Here is a 14786-nt window from a genome sequence, read left to right on the forward strand (position 1 = left end):
GTGAATCCATAAGTGCCAGGCACTGTACAAAACACTGTAGATATATAATTGCATATAATTTAATACAATAGTATTGTCATCTTTTTTTTTTTTTAACAGATAAGAACACTAAGAAGACTTTCAGTGACCCTGTCAAAGTCATACAGCTATTAAATGGGAAAGCCCTGAAGTGGAAGCAAGTCTACAAAACCCAGAAAAAAACTATTAACCACTGAATCTACTGCCTATTGAAGTTGGTCTTGTTTACCCTTACATAAGATTCATGAAGTCCTTTTACTTTGGGAAACCTTATTAACTTGCAAATAATTGTTATTCACAGAGACTTAACATTCCAGGTGGACAAGAAGGGCTAGAGATTTTGCTAACCAAAACTGAGAGAATAGATTGCCCAAATAATAGGTCTGCAGAGACAAACTACTTCTTAGGCTTTATGTGAAATATCTTGATTTTCTGTCAACACAGACCCCAACTGCTATTGACCTAAGGATCTCACAGAAAAGGGAAAAGGCCACTTGGGACTTCCTTGGCTCACTAACAGAGTTCCTATATGATCATCATCATCGTTCTAGGATTTATGATTTTATTCTTGGAATTCCTCTACTAATTCTGCTCTTTATGAGTCTAGTGTTTGTCTTAGAACTAGATTGTTTTGCCTTTGTATTCTTTGTTGGCAGTAGCTGGATCTAGATGAAGGAGACCATCATTTGGTCTTAAAATAACAGGCACGCTCTCCCCTATTAAAATAGAGATATGACTCCTAGAAATGGTTTCCATGTACTTTTTGTGACTCTTTATATTCTTTTTTCTTTTCATTTTTTTTAATGTTTATTTATTTTTGAGAGACAGAGCATGAGTGGGGCAGGGGCAGAGAGACAGGGAGACACAGAGTCTGAAGCAGGCTCCAGGCTCTGAGCTGTCAGCACAGAACCCGATGCGGGGCTCAAACTCACGAACGGTGAGATCATGACCCGAGCCGAAGTCGGCCGCTTAACCAACGGAGCCACCCAGGTGCCCCAATTCTTTACAGTCTTAATCACAGTGGGAGCCAATAGCCACTTGCAATCTTTGTATGCACATTGTTTTAATGTCCTCAATAGTTATTCTCCAATTTGGGATGAAAACTCTATTACTATTACTAATTTTTTAAAATAAAAAGTGAAATAAAATGGATTTTTGTGTAAATTATAAGTGGAAGTTGGTTTACAAAATATATCATAGATTATCTACTGCTAGGAATCACTGTTTCTTTACAGGAACACTAAAATAGTCCTTACAAAGTTACCTTCACATCCTATAAGTTCTAAATCTTTTTTTGTTGTTGTCATTGTTGAACATTTCAGATTAAAGAGATACTTTGAACTGACATTATTCCAAGCCTTCCCATTCTGAAATCCAGGGCAAGTTACCCTATAAGCATACTTTTCCATGATTAGGGTACCAGGCAAGCAAATGTACCCCCCGCAAAAAAAAATTGGAAGGAATTATATAACTATTACCTCTTAAAAAAAAAAAAAAAAAAAAAAAGCATCCTAGGGGGCAAAAAGCATCTAAGCAGTAATCATAGGAAAAAAATCAGAATTTGTTTGGGCTTCCTTACTTTACAGATTCCTTTTTTGCTGTTGGTTGACATCACCAACGTTGATGACGAGGATAGGCATACCAACCAGATTTTCAGGGCAAAAGGTCTATATGGTCATCTGAAAGCATTGAAAGAACCATGGATTTGTGCTTTGTCTGGGGATCTCACACAGGGAAAAAAAGACACTTTCTGCAGAGCTCGTCCATCTTCCACCATTTGTCCTTTAACTTAAAGAAGACATAATATTGGCTCTTCTATTTGAATGATCAGAATCACCATTGCACCCCACCATGACTCCTGGCTTTCCCTTTAAAAGTCCTATCAGGGCGCTTGGGTGGCTCAGTCGGTTGAGTGACCAACTTCAGCTCACGTCATGATCTCCAGTTCGTGAATTCGAGCCCTGCGTCGGGCTCTGTGCTGACAGCTCAGAGCCTGGAGCCTGCATAGGATTCTGTGTCTTCCTCTCTCTCTGTCCCTCCCCCATTCACACTCTGTCTCTCTCTCTCTCTCTGTCTCTCAAAAATAAATAAACATTAGAAAAAAAGTCTCTCAAAAATAAATAAAAGTTAAACATTAAAAAAAAAAAAAAGTCCTATCAGTTATTGAGAGATCTCCGCATTGTCGAACCTTGAATGAGCTGTATCCGTGGTCTCATCAACATCTCCTGGGCATTTCTAAGAAATGCAGTATCTCACCTACTGAACCTGAATCTGAATCTGCATTTAAAGGAGGTCCCCAGGTGATTCATAGGCACATTAAAATTTGAAAAGCACTACTTTAGAAGCAACACAGAACACACATCCATGAATCCTTTCACTGATTGAAAGCTCATATGTATCATTCTGAGAGCCTATGTCAAAAAGAACAGAACGGCCAACTGACACAAGCTTCAGTAATAAGGACATTTACTATCTTAAGCAACACGAAGCCCCAAGGTAGGCAGCTTCAGGTTGAGTCATCCATATCACCCACCCAGGCCCCCCCAGCCTTCGGCTCTGCTATTTTCAGTGTGTGAGTATGGTCCCTCAAAATCGCAGATGGTTGCTACAGTCCAAGCATCACATCAAGATCCAACAAATCTAGCAAAGAAGAAAGTCCACTTCCTCCCATATGTGTTCCTTTTATTCAGTAGGTACACCTTTCCCGGAAGCCTCTCAGCCAACTTCCCCTTTCTGCAACACGGGGCCCACATCTAAAATAATGGAAGGCAGAGTATATATGACTACCTTGACAGTCTTAGATTCATTAACATCCTCTTCATAATCCTGAAACACATACCTGATCCAAAAACCAGGCCTCTTATCTCTTGTCAAGAAGAAAAGTGAAGAAGGGTGGGGTAGATATGAGGTGGGAGGGTGAGCTTGTAGGGACGGTAACTGATAATAACTTTACCTTCATGTGTAAACAGAAAAAAAGAATAAAGTAGGGATGACAGAAATCCTCTTTAAGGAATGAATCCCCTCTGACTTAATATATACCCAGGCTGTAAGCATAACTATGTGCATCTAATTAATGTTTGGCTTCAGTTTACTTTATTGCACTCTATGCTCCATGCCAAATGAAGCCCTGATAGGTGTTTTACTGGCTAGTAAACAGGCTTACATAAAAATTATTTGGGGCAGAGCTTGGACTAGGTAAAAGATCTGATTTCAGACTTCTGTGTATCAGATACAGGAGAGATTTCATACGATTGCTTTTCAGGAAATAATTTTCTTTTTCGGAAGCAAATGGATAATGTTCCTCTTCTGATTCAAATCCCTTACTGGTGTTTTGCTGCTCTTCGATAAAGTCTAAGTTACACAGCATAACATTACACCCTTCCCAGTGGGCAGTAGGCCACCTTTCCTGTCATGTCCCAGCTGGGACCTCCCATCCCTCACCTTATCACTCCCAAAAGGCACTCCTGCTTTTACAACTTCAGAGTCCTCCTTCCTCTGTGTCTGTGTTTCTCACACTGCTTTGTAAGTAGTTGTTAAAAAATATTTGGTTCCCCAGCAGGTTGTGAGCTCATTTAAGGCCCAGACTGTTCCTGTTCGTAGCACCGTGTAGGTAATCCATAAGCACTCCATGAGCAGATATAGAGCAAAGGTTGGCCAACTTCTACAGAGAACCAGATAGTAAATATTTTTGACTTTGCAGGCCATGGGGTCTATCACAACTACTCAGCTCTGCTGTTATAGCATGCACACAACCACACAGTACCTAAAGGGATGGGTGTTGCTGTGTTCTAATAAAACCTTATTAAAAGAAAAAAACAGGTGACTAGCTGGATTTAGCAAGTGGAACATAATTTGCTGACCCTGTTATAGATGAATAAATGTTAATAAACATTTGTGTTGCCATAATGACTTTTTCCTTTTTTTCTACACCATTTGAAGGCCCTTGGTGGCCTCAAACATTATCTCTCTGTCCTTCTTTAGTGCTGTATCTACTAGATGACAGTTTCCAAGCGTCTGGACCTGTTGGCCCTTTCCCTGGTCCCATTATAAAGAGCAGAAATAGGTGAGACAGAGTACAACCAAGAGCCGTAAGTAGGATATTTCTCAGACACCAGGCATCTGAGAGGTGACCCTACATTTTATAGATTTAGCCACCCAGGAACCCCTGGGGTGGGAGGTGGGGGGGATTGAATCAACCTTTTAGTATCAGTTAGCTGAAATTCTGGATTTAAAGTGTAAAACGTGAGGGTGCCTGGGTGGCTCAGTCAGTTAAGCAGCTGACTCTTGGTTTTGGCTCAGGTCATGATCTCAGTTCATGAGTTCGAGCCCTGTGTCAGGCTCTGCACTGGCAGTGCGGAGACTGCTTGGGATTCTTTTTCTCCCTTTCTCTGCCCCTCCCCCACTCGTGTAGTCCCTGTGTCTCTCAAAATAAATAAATAAAATTTAAAATAGAATGTAAAACATGAAGCTGGAATCACGACAAGTGCCAGAATTTCACTATCTTCCGAAAATCTCTAGGAAAATCGGGTTTTTGAAGTGGGAGGTAATGTTTCTTACCCACTCTTGATGTTTCTTTCCACGAAAAGGGAATTTACTCAAGCAATACCATTTTGACATTCTCTACTCCACTCACTCCGCCTGGGGGGAGGTGAGATGTCTTATCTGATTGATACATTTGGGAAGAATATACTGGGCATGCTTGACTCATCTCTCGACCTTATTTTTTCCCCCCTTGTTGGAAGTAAATGTGCTTGCGGTGAGCACAATTTCTTGTCTGTTGCTCATACTAAAAAGTCCTTCCCAGCTGGGAAACTTGTCCTGGTCCAATGCTGCCTATGACAACATGAGTACGTCTAATTCCAGATGGAGTTAGAAGACCTCACATTCAGACACATTCTCAAATGTAGGCTTCCTCGTAACAGAGGGGATATTTTGTCCACCATCTGCTTCTCCTTTGTCTTATTGTTCAGTTTGTTCTGAACCCAGGTGGGAAAGAGGACAGCATGTTAACTGTATGTTCTTATTTTCGCTATTTGTGATACTCTGCCACCAGAGCCTCACTGACTGGGGATAGACTGCCCTCCCCGCACCCCCCGACCCAGACTAGCTAATTCCTGAGATAGCAAATAACGCCCCAGAACCTTCCCTATGTAAACTGACCAATCCAGAACCTACGTCCCCCCAACCACCTCCTTTACCAAACTCTCACACACTACGCCAATATTCCCTTGTTCTAATCAATCCAGGCTCGGGAACCAGACAATTTGGGACAGCCCCTACACCCTAGAGCCTCCTGAAATTATTCAAACTGGCCCGTCCTAAACCTGCTCACTCTGCCTTGCCTGGCCTTTCCTGTGGAAACCATAATAAAGACTTTCCCCTTGTTCCTTCTATCTGCGGAACAGCCCTGTGCTTCCCCACGTGGTCCTGCGGGCTGTGGTGAGCCCTCTCCTCTTGCGGACTGTGAGTAAAGAACTATCTTTTCAATGGCAGTCATCTCCTGATTTATTGGCTTCACCATACCTGAATAAAAATAACACCTACGTTGGGGCACCTGGGTGGCTCAGTCGGTTAGGCATCCGACTTCAGCTCAGGTCATGATCTCATAGCTCGTGGGTTCAAGCCCTGTGTCGGCTCTGTGCTGACAGCTCAGAACCTGGAGCCTGCTTCGGATTCTGTGTCTCCCTCTCTCTCTGCCCCTCTGATCAGTCGGTGTCACATGTCCACCCCAGAGCTGGTTGTGGAGTCAGCTACATCCAAAACTATGGACTTGATGGGTTTGATGGTTCCCAAAGGAAATTCTGGGTGATGTTCCCAAAAAGGAAGATCACTTCTGGATGGGAATGTATAAAAATCGTTGGTGTGGCAGGGGAGTAACAGCATGAGCAAGGTGGAGAGGAAGACAAAGACCAGTCTTACTATAATAACCCATATAAAGAAACAGAGGGAAATAAATTTCAATAATTCAGGTGGTATAAAATTATTAGAAACTTTCAAAGTCCGACAGAGGAGTTTGGACGAGTCACTTAGCAACGGAGATTCATTTTAGGTTCTGAAGCAATAGAGTGATGTGATGAAAGGAGTATTATAGAAGGATTAATCAATCTGGCAAGAGCCAGGGGATAAAATGCTGTCAAGAAGACCAGATGAGATTGTTCGAATAATCCTGAAATGATGTGATAAAGAGTTATACTAGACGGTCATAGTGAAGGAAAGAGATGCGGGTAAATCCAGATCATAATTTCAAAGGAAAGGAAAAAAAGGTGGGGTTGAACATAGGGGATGAATAAAGAGAAGAGTCAAAAGGGAGGACAATGTTTGTAGCTAGTGTTATAAAAACATCACTAATAGAAATTTATAAGGAGAGTGGATTTCTCCTTCTCCCAGTGCCCCTGCCACACAAGCCTGCTCTCATATCCTGTGATTTCTATCAGCAGGCTAGATAAAAACTGCCAGAGATTCTAAGTTCTGGAAGACCACGGTGCCCCACCTCCACCATCATATGCAATTCCACGTAAAAACAATAAATGATAAAATAAGGACAAGTTCAGGGGCGCCTGGGTGGCTCAGTCAGTTGAGCGTCTGACTTTGGCTCAGGTCATGATCACAAGGTTTGTGAGTTCAAGCCTCCCATATGGGTCTCTGCTGTCAGTGCAGGGTCCGCTTCAGATCCTCTGTCCCCCTCTCTTTCTGCCCCTGTCCTGCTCGCCCTCTCTCTCTCTCAAAAATGAATATCAAAATAATAATAATAATAATAATAATAATAATAAAAGCACAGGAAATCCAACAGCATGATTTGTCACAGGATGCTGCTGTGATGTTTGTTTACAGTCACAAATATCATTTTACGATTTTTCCTCATTAGAACTTGACTTGCTGAGGCCCCAATTCATGTTTAGTTTATATAAGCCAGCACTGTTTCTTAGTGTCCTTACTCTTCACCTCAGGTTGAAAACACACATTCTTAGGGGCGCCTGCCTGGCTCAGTCGGTTAAGCGTCCGACTCCCGATTTTGGCTCAGGTTGTGATCTCATGGTTGTGGGATCGAGCCCCACATCAGGCTCTGGGCTGAGTGTGGAGCCTGCTTGGGATTCTCTCTCTCCCGCTCACTCTCTGCTCCTCCCCCTCTTGCGTGCGTGTGCACGCTCTGTCTCTCTCTGAAGAGATAAATGAAAATAAACATTAAAAAAAAAAAAGAAAACATATTCTTAGACTACATGTTCTTTGGATTCTTTTTCAAAGGCAACTTTTATAGTGGTGCTCTAATACAGTTGAAATTCTTCTTTTTCCCCAAAGGAAATGAAAACAGGATATTGAAAATATCTACACTCTTATGTTCATTGCAGCAAGAACCATAAGAAAACAACCTAAATGTTCTTCAATGGATGAATGGATAAAATTTTATATATATATATGTATTTATATGTAAAATAATATATATAATTGTATTTATATATAAAATAATATATATATAAAGTCCTGTTAAATACACATGAATATATATGTGAATTCTGAAATTCTTATTTATAATTTCTGACCATATTATTTTATTTTATCTTACTTATTTTGAGAGAGTGAGTGAGTGTGAGTGAGGGATGGGCAGAGAGAGAGGGAGACAGAGAATCCCAAGCAGGCTCCGCGCTGTCAGTGCAGAACCCGTCGTGGGGCTCGATCTCAGGAACCACGAGATCATGACCTGAGCTGAAACCAAGACTCCCACACTCAACCGACTGAGCCACCCAGGTGCCCCAATAATTTCCAACTGTTCAAAAATAAAAGCATATCTATCTCATCTTAGGCTATTTGATAGAGGCAGCAATTATACATTGACACGAGGAAAAGAAGAGGGAGGCGGAAAGATGAAATGTGCCTCAGGTAGAGTCCTCTCACGGACGGGGAGCCGACTGACAGCAGCACTCAGGCGATGGGAGCCATCTTTCCTCTCCAGGTTCCTTTTCTTGCTCACTAGATCAAAGGCTGGATTCTCCTTCATGGAGGGAAACTGGAGAGATTCAGTGATTCGGTTAACAGAATACAGAGAATGTGAGAATTCCCACAGGAGCGAAGTCTAGAATGGAGAAAGAAAGCCAAGTACAAGTTCACAACTTCAAAACAGTATACTGAGTACGGGATTAACGGGGCCCTACAATCGGAGTTATACTTGAATGCCTCATCACTGACCTTCTGCTACTGCAAATTTTAGATTTTTTTTCCTTATGCCTTTAAATAACAGCTAATATTTAATGAGCACACATCCTGTGCCAGAATACTGCGCTAAATATAAAGCGCTTGCATGGGTTAAAAATTTAATATTCTCAGCAATGTTATAAAGTAAGTTTAACATTATCTCTCTGTTCCACAGACAAGGAGATCAAGCCTCAAGATGGACAATAATAATTTGCTGGAGGTCACACAGCTAGATGTGATTCTGCTCTATATCATGGACACCAAAGCTCTGGTTTTCATTACATTATGCTCTTTTCCAAATAAACAGAGAAACTCTTCAATTCCTTTCAGCCAGGTGACAATGTTCCAACCGGAAGACCAGGAATTTTATTGAAGAAGAAGGAGCAGATGGAAACTGGGAGGCATTCTCTGCCACATTCAGTAAAACAGCACAGCCAGTCTTTCCTAGTACTGGAGCAAACCACTGTTTCTTCAGCTGAGCACCAGATGAAGTAACTGGCTTGCATTTAGGGACTGCATATTCTTTTTTTCTTAAAAAAAAATTTTTTTTTAAGTTCATTTATTTTGAGAGAGAGAGAGTAGACCATGCAAGCAGAGAAGAGGTAGAGAGAGGGAGAGAGAAAATCCCAAGCAGGCTCTGCACCCACAGCACAGAGCTGAATGCCAGGCTCCAACTCATGAACTGTGAGATCATGATTTGAACCGAAATCAAGAGTCAGATGCTTAACTAACTGAGCCACCCAGACGCCCCTAGGGATTGCATTTTCTAAAGAGTCAAATGACATTTAGTCCTGCGGGATGCTCCAACTATATGTGTCTTTGGAGGGCTCGCGAGAGATCTTATAAATTCACATCTCATCCCATGGTACCAGCCTGATGTGCATTGATATCACCTCCATCCCAATCTCTCCTTCATTAAGCCTATATGGTTGATTGGAATTTGATGCAATGGCACTTCCCCCCCCCCAACCCCCCATCCTTTTAGTCTATCTTTTGAAATAATTTTAGACTCCAGAAAGGTTTCAGGAGTAGTAGAGACATTTCAAATATTTTTCACTCAGCTTTCTCTAATTTCTACATCTTGCAAAATGGTCAAAACTAAGAAGCTGACATGACCACATTAATGACAAAATTTATTTGCACTTCACCAGTTTTTCTACTAATGTCTTTTTATCGTTCCAGAAACCAATCCAGGATCTGGCATTGCATTTAGTCATCGGGTCTCCTTTGTCTTCACCAGTGTGTGACAGCTCCTTAGTCTTTTTCTGTCATAACCTTGACGCTGTGGAAGAATACTAACCATTTGTTTCATAGAATGTCCCTGAGCTGCGTTTATCTAGTGTTTTCTCACAATTAGAGTGGGGCTCTGTATCTCTGGCAAGAATACACAGAAGTGATGTGCGCTTCCCCGTGTATCATATTAGGGATTACGTGAGATCACGGAGTGTTTTTAATCAAAAGGGTGCCATGATACAATTTACAATTTGGAATGATAACTCTGGCAGATGGGTGCAGAATGCGTTGGAGTGGAGGAAGCTTGTGCTCAAGGCCCTGGTTAAGAGACTGGGGATGAAGGTAATCTGAGCAAAGGCTGTGGCTCTTAGGGGTGGGGATCAAAGTCTGAATATGGGATTCCTGAAGAGAAGCTAACAGGATGTGGGGGCTATTTCCATTCGTGAAGTGAGGAGAGGAACCGAGGATAATTACTAGGATATTAGGATAACAGGTAGATGGTTGACTGTGATCAGTTGGTGGCCAAGGTCATTGCAATTCAGATTTCTGAAGATAAAAAAAAAAAAAGGTAATACTTTGCCAGTCTGTGGCTGCTCTAAGAGGATGTTTGAGTGTCTGTGAAAAAAGACACAGAAATAAGAAGGAGATGCTCAGCCATGCATTTACTCTTGTTTTCAACTTTCAGGTTTGGAAATTCAGCATCTTGGGTGCGTATGTTTGAGTGAGTCAGAGTGTCAGCCTTTCATCATGACCCTCATTTTCTCTGGGTCAAACAGAATTTTCATATGTACTTGACAAATATTTGTGGAATGAAGGAGTCAGTGCTTTTGAGTCAGGGGCAAAGGAAGATTTGCAACAGAGTGTGATGGGAGCCACTGCAAATTGTCCCATGGCCAAGGAGTGTTTCATATGAACCGGTTTTGGTCTTCAGTCAGAGCAATGAAGCCAAGAGGAAAATTGAAGAGGAAAGCAGTGAAGATGAATCTTTCTTGCTCATTTCTATGTTAGAGATAGAGAGGAGAAGAAAACCAGATTTTCCTAATGGTGGGGATGCCCATCCGAACTTCCAATGGCCTAAAAGCGAGGGCTCTTACAGTGCATCACGGAGGGAAGAATGCAGTTTAGCTGACGCAAAGCCAGTGAGTTATAATTACACATTAAATATTTATATTTCCCAATAAAACAGAGGTTTTTAACTGCACATCAAATTCATCTACCAGAGCTTTAAAACCTACAGACGCCCGGGACTCATCCCAAGTGATTCGGATGTATTATTCAAAATGTCTTTGGTGGAAAGTGGCAGAAATGCATCGCAAATCGGCCTCAGCCAACAATTTGGAGTAGGTCGTGGGCTGCATAACGAATTGCCCAATTACCCAAAATGCAGCAGCTTAAATCGCAATTACCTTGCTCGGTTACCGTGGATCTGGATTTTAGGAGTGGCTTCGCTGGTGGTTCTGCCTCAGAATCTCTGATGAAGTTGAAGTCAAGCTGTCGGTTGGGCTTCGGTCACCTAAAGGCTTGACCGGTGTTGGAAGACCCATTTCCGAGGTGGCTCAGTTACGTGGCAGGCAAGCTGGCGCTGGCACTTGGCAGGTGGCCCTATTTTGCCACCTGGGCTTTTGCACAGGGCCGCTCGAATGTTCTCAGAATACGTTGGGTGGTTTTCCCCCAGATCAAGAAATCTGAGAGAGCAAGGCAGAAACAGCTGGATGCAATTTTATGGCTGGGATCAGGGTTCGTTTGAGCAGGAGGAGGAGGATGGTATTTATCTACTGTTGCAAAAGCTGAGGACCCTTGTATAGAGCTGTGGGGCCTAGAGCAAACATACCATATGTTCCATTCGTTCTTTATAGGGCACAATGATTAAAATTAGAATCAGATGAAGGCTTGAAGAGGCAAGAATAATAATTTTTAAAAACCCAAGGGTTATGTGTGACTTGCCTCTAGCCTTGGTTTTCATCTGTCATAATAATCTTTAACACGTTAACATTTGCAGAGCCCTTTAGATTCCATCAGATGGTTTTCTAACATTTTATTTATCTCAAGAACAATCTTGTAGGATGGAGTCAAGAGGGCCGGGACTAATAGAGACGGAAGAAGACGGAGAAGACGTCTTCTTAAGAAGATGGAGCTAATAACAGTGAACACCCACCAGCTGCCAGGCATTTGACTGGATGCTTCATATTCATTAACCCATTTAGCCAGATACCATGAGGTGGGGATGAACAACTTCAATTGTGAGGAGGCTCGCCTCCTTGGGTTCAGAGAAGTTAAAGGGCACGGCCAGGCTCGAGCATCAGAGCTGGAAGGAGAACCTGGGTATTACTACCCATCATCCCACGTGCTTTCCGGGCTTTTCGGGCTTCTTCACTCCTCAGCATGACTGACCACCGCTGCCACTTTCTCCATGTGCCACATCCTTGAATTAATCTTCATTGTTGGCCACATGGGACTCCCCCAAAAGACAGACAGCCCTATAACTGCGGGCCCACACTCACTGTACCCTGAGAATGACAACAGCTTTTTGTTTTGTTTTGCTTTGGTGAGCACTTCATTATAGGCCTACTGGAAAGAAAAAAAAAAAAAAGGACAGAAGAAAATATGTTGGGTTGGAAAAGAAATCAAGTTCACAATTTATACTGGAATAAATCCAATTCTCTGTGAATATCTCCCTTTGTTTGATTTTTATTAAAAACCTGGCCCCAGTGCAGACTACGTCAGTGGCCTCAAGTAACAACTCGGCATCTCCTTTTCCTTTGTTGTCAAGTGGGGTAATACTTCTTAAGGTTGGTCTAAGTTTCACGAATGTGTAAGGATAGTTGGCATGAAAGGTGGGAAGCATTTTGTGTCCCTACATGTGTTTGGGAGATATAAATGATTTTCATTTTCAGGCTGTAAACATCATCTCTATTGCTAGTGACCTCAAACTTTCTAAGTGCTCTTACAGTTTACAAATATGCCCCAATGCGAACTGAGTCAAGGTTTCCAACTGCAGGTACATATTACTTCTCCGTGTTGTTTGCGGTTTACTAGAAGCAATAATAATGATAATACCTGTGATTTTCCAATATAGATGTCAACTCTTCCATCAAATAACTTTGCTATTTCTGGAGATTAGCTAGGCAAATGTGTCCTCAATCCAGTATTGTCAGGGTGACCCCAGGAAAGAGCTCCTTTTCTGAACCCTGTAACACCTCTGCTTCCTTAAGAATCACATCAAAAGAGGGGCGCCTGGGTGGCGCAGTCGGTTAAGCGTCCGACTTCAGCCAGGTCACGATCTCGCCGTCCGTGAGTTTGAGCCCCGCGTCGGGCTCTGGGCTGATGGCTCGGAGCCTGGAGCCTGTTTCCGATTCTGTGTCTCCCTCTCTCTCTGCCCCTCCCCCGTTCATGCTCTGTCTCTCTCTGTCCCAAAAATAAATAAAACGTTGAAAAAAAATTAAAAAAAAAAAAAAAAAAAAAGAATCACATCAAAAGAGAGGACTGGAGAGCCTCCTATTTTACATGCCCCACACATCCTGGCATCCAGAACACTCAGCCAGTCATATCTTCAGTGAGGCCTTACTCCTTCACCCCCTCATTCCACCCTATCGATCAGAAAGTCAGTCATTCCTGATGTGGTAGAGTGTAGCGGTTAAGAGCATGAACTTGGAAATCAAATCTGAATCTGGCTCTGGCACACTACCTGTGTGGCAATGCGCAGTTACTCAATCTCTTTGTGCCTCAATTTCTTCATATGAAAAATACCATCTTCTAATAGGGGTCTAATGGGTATTAAATGAGAAAAATAGGTAGGGCGCTTAGAATAATGCCTGGTTAAATGGCCAGCACCCCACAGGTGATAGCTATGTTTATTATTGCATGTATTTTTTCCTAAAGCTGGGTTACCTCCTAAGAACTTTAAGAGTCAGGCAAATACCTGCTTAATCAGGGAGCCCAATAAACATCTACATACTGCCTACTGTGATTAGTATTATTGGACCAGACAGAGAAGTCATGAAGATCAGCATAGACCTAAACTAAATAGCTTCAAGTGCTGTTGTCATCAATCCCTGATGCCCTTGTGCCTTCTTCGACCACATCCTGCATTTGTAGAACAGGAAGAGGGACAAAAAGTGAACACTAGGATGAGCAGGTCCCACCAGGGTGCCTTTTGGATGTGTCTTTTTCCCAGAGAGAGAGATAGCAGCAACCCACTTAGGAGAGAAGTTCAAGGAGTGTGTTGAACATGGTGTTTTGCACCGGGTAGTGCAAAAGGAGAAGATCCCAGGCATTCTCCTGCCAGCCGACCATTGTGTTGACTTCTGTGATATAATAAGCATAAAACGTTCCAGAGTTAGAAGGCTACTCTGATTGGCTCTTGGATTTTAAACTATGAAGCCCTTTCATAGCGGGTAGCCAAGAGCAGTGGCAGTGTGACTGCAAACTAAGTGTAATGACAATAGTAAGCCAGGTCACAAAGTTCCAGGACTAGCCTTACAGTACAGTATAGTATGGTGGTTAAGAGCTCTCCACTTGGGTTCCAAACCTGGTTCCAACAAGCGTTAGCTGTGTGATTTTGGTAGTTATTTTACCTCTCAAAACTTCATATTTATGTGGCCACTAATGAGAGCCAAACCTTGTTGGAGAAGGCACTGCCATGAAAGGCTCATGAAAGGCAGGAAGGCAGCTATGGTGCCACACTGGCAAAACTTGTTAGAAATCCATCCTTTGGGTTTGGGGAGCAGCAATCTGTGTTTTCACAAGCCCTCCAAGTGATTCTGGTACGCGCTAAGGCCGGAAAACCACTTCTGTCACAGTACGTTGTGGGAGCTTGTTGTGCAGGCTTGGAAAGAAGAGTCAGTAGGGATTTCTTTATCTGAGTTTTAGTCTCAGTTAAAAAAGAATGTTTATTTATTTTGAGAGAGAGCGAGAACAAGCATGGGGGAGGGGCAGAGAGAGAGGGGGAGAGAGACAATCCCAAGCTAGCCCCGTGCTATCAGCACAGAGCCCGACTCGGGGCTTGAACTCACAAGCGGTGCGATCATGACCTGAGCTGAAGTCGGACGCTCGACCGACCGAGCCACCCAGGCGCCCCAACCCTAGTCTCAATTTTTAATTTTGAAGATGATGTATCTTTCTGGGGATCTGGGAGCCAGCAGGGGGCATGTTATTGTGTCTCCACTTCTGCACTGACGGCACGAATGATGACACTGATGGACGCGAACATATCAGATACTCTCACTTTGGTGAGAAAGTCTGTCTTTGATGTTCTCTTATCCGCAGGCCATGCTCCCTTGATTAGGGCCCTGAACCTGCTTTTGCGATTTCCATCTATTTCTGTATCTGCAAAAAAGGGGTGTGATGCC

The sequence above is a fragment of the Prionailurus bengalensis genome, chromosome D4, assembly GCF_016509475.1.
Source record: "Prionailurus bengalensis isolate Pbe53 chromosome D4, Fcat_Pben_1.1_paternal_pri, whole genome shotgun sequence".
In the NCBI taxonomy this organism is placed as follows: Eukaryota; Metazoa; Chordata; class Mammalia; order Carnivora; family Felidae; genus Prionailurus; species Prionailurus bengalensis.